The 2,050-nt window shown below is 35.8% G+C and overlaps 1 pseudogene; it reads left to right on the top strand.

Annotated features, from left to right (window-relative positions):
• The first annotated feature begins 223 nt into the window (after positions 1–223).
• On the top strand, positions 224–1,159 carry LOC125131698 (olfactory receptor 6C3-like; annotated as a pseudogene).
• The last annotated feature ends 891 nt before the right edge of the window (positions 1,160–2,050 follow it).

Raw genomic sequence — 2,050 nt, 5'->3', positions numbered from 1 at the left:
CTACATTTAAAATAAGAAAACTAGAACATAAAGCAGGAGTCATGAATATGTACTATGACAATGCAAAGTTGATAGAAATAACACCTTCATGAATTATAGAGAATACTTGGGAACTGTATCAATGATGATATTGATCTTGATGAATCATATCATTCCTCCCCTCCCGTTAATATACTCTCCACCTAAATATCTTTAAAAGAAGAAAAGAAAGAGGAAGAGAGAAATGAACCACACGGTGATCACAGAGTTTGTCCTCTCAGGCCTTTCGGATGATCCCGACCTTCAGGTCGTGATTTTCCTCTTTTCATTTGTCACATATGTATCAAGTGTCACTGGAAACCTGACCATCATCACCCTGACCCTGGTGGACCCCCATCTACAGACGCCAATGTATTTCTTCCTCCGGAACTTCTCTTTCTTAGAAATCTCCTTTACTACTGTATGCATCCCCAGATTTCTGGGCGCGATTATCACCAGGGATAAGACTATTTCTTATAACAACTGTGCGGCTCAACTCTTTTTCTTTATTTTCATGGGTGTGACGGAGTTTTACATTCTAACTGCCATGTCCTAGGACCGCTATGTTGCCATCTGCAAGCCTCTTCATTACACGACCATCATGAACAGGAAACTCTGCATCCTGCTTGTCCTCTGCGCGTGGCTGGGCGGTTTTCTGACCATTTTCCCTCCCCTTATGCTTCTCCTCCAGCTGGATTACTGTGCTTCCAATGTCATTGACCACTTTGCATGTGACTATTTCCCCCTTTTGCAATTGTCTTGCTCAGATACATGGCTCCTAGAAGTAACCGGTTTTTACTTTGCTTTGGTTACCTTGCTGTTCACCATGGCCCTAGTGATTTTATCTTATATGTACATTATCAGGACCATTTTGAGAATCCCATCTGCCAATCAGAGAAAAAAGGCTTTCTCCACCTGTTCCTCTCACATGATTGTCATTTCCATCTCTTATGGAAGCTGCATATTCATGTATGCTAATCCCTCGGCCAAAGAAAAGGCATCACTGACAAAAGGAGTAGCTATTCTCAACACCTCTGTTGCCCCCATGCTGAACCCCTTCATCTACACCCTGAGAAACCAGCCAGTAAAACAAGCCTTCAAAGACATGGTGTATAAAGCAGTGTTTTCTGCAAAGAAATGAATATTTTGGTTAAAAAAAAAAGACACTCTAAAGAGCATTTATTAAATCTTGAAATTCCTCACTATCTGTATAACTACATTTGCTCTTTTTATTCTCTTTACACTCCACATTACAGTTAATATATCTTTCCAATCAATTTGTTCCACTTTCATGCCTAAGTTTCTCCACTGCGTTGTTTACTGACATTTGAAAATATAGTAAAAGTTATGTCTCCCTCAGAATTTTCTGGAAATTAAATATATTTAAGAGATACTTTATAACATGAAATAAAAAATAGCTTTAATTCTGTTAATATCAATTCCTAAAAGGTATGTATAAAGTCACATTGTACTTCAAATGTAGTGGTTCAAAATTAGTGTGTAATTGGGTATTTTCAGATGAACATTGATATTTTCCTAAGGTTTAAAGAATCTACATGTTCTGTATTATTGTATATTAAATTCAGTCCAAAAATATGTACTAGTGCATTGCACTTTAAAGATAAGTTTTATACTTTGTGAAATTGAGTGCATATTTTCAAGGTAAGTATTGATCAGATATTATATATTATTTATAGGGTATTCATGCTAGCTATCATTTGGGGATAATATTTTTTTTAAAAAAAAATCAAAATAAAGGCAGTAAAACTAAAACACTGCCACTTTCCTGAACTCAGTGAGCATCTTTATGAAACATACTTTGAATTCTTTTTCAGGTGTTTATATACTACATCATTACTATTTTCTATTTTACACCCTTTTTCTCTATTGCTACTTTTGTTTTCCATTCTTTCTTGCCTTTTGTTGTTTATTTGAACATTTTATATAATTTCATTTCCTCTCCTTTGATAGCATATTGTTGCTACTGTTTCTCCTTTCCCTTCTTCTTCTTCCTTTATGTTACTTCCCAACT

This window comes from Phacochoerus africanus, chromosome 7 (assembly GCF_016906955.1).
Source record: "Phacochoerus africanus isolate WHEZ1 chromosome 7, ROS_Pafr_v1, whole genome shotgun sequence".
NCBI classification, from domain to species: domain Eukaryota; kingdom Metazoa; phylum Chordata; class Mammalia; order Artiodactyla; family Suidae; genus Phacochoerus; species Phacochoerus africanus.
Note: the sequence above shows the minus strand (reverse complement) of the source record. Positions and strands in the feature narration are given on the sequence as shown.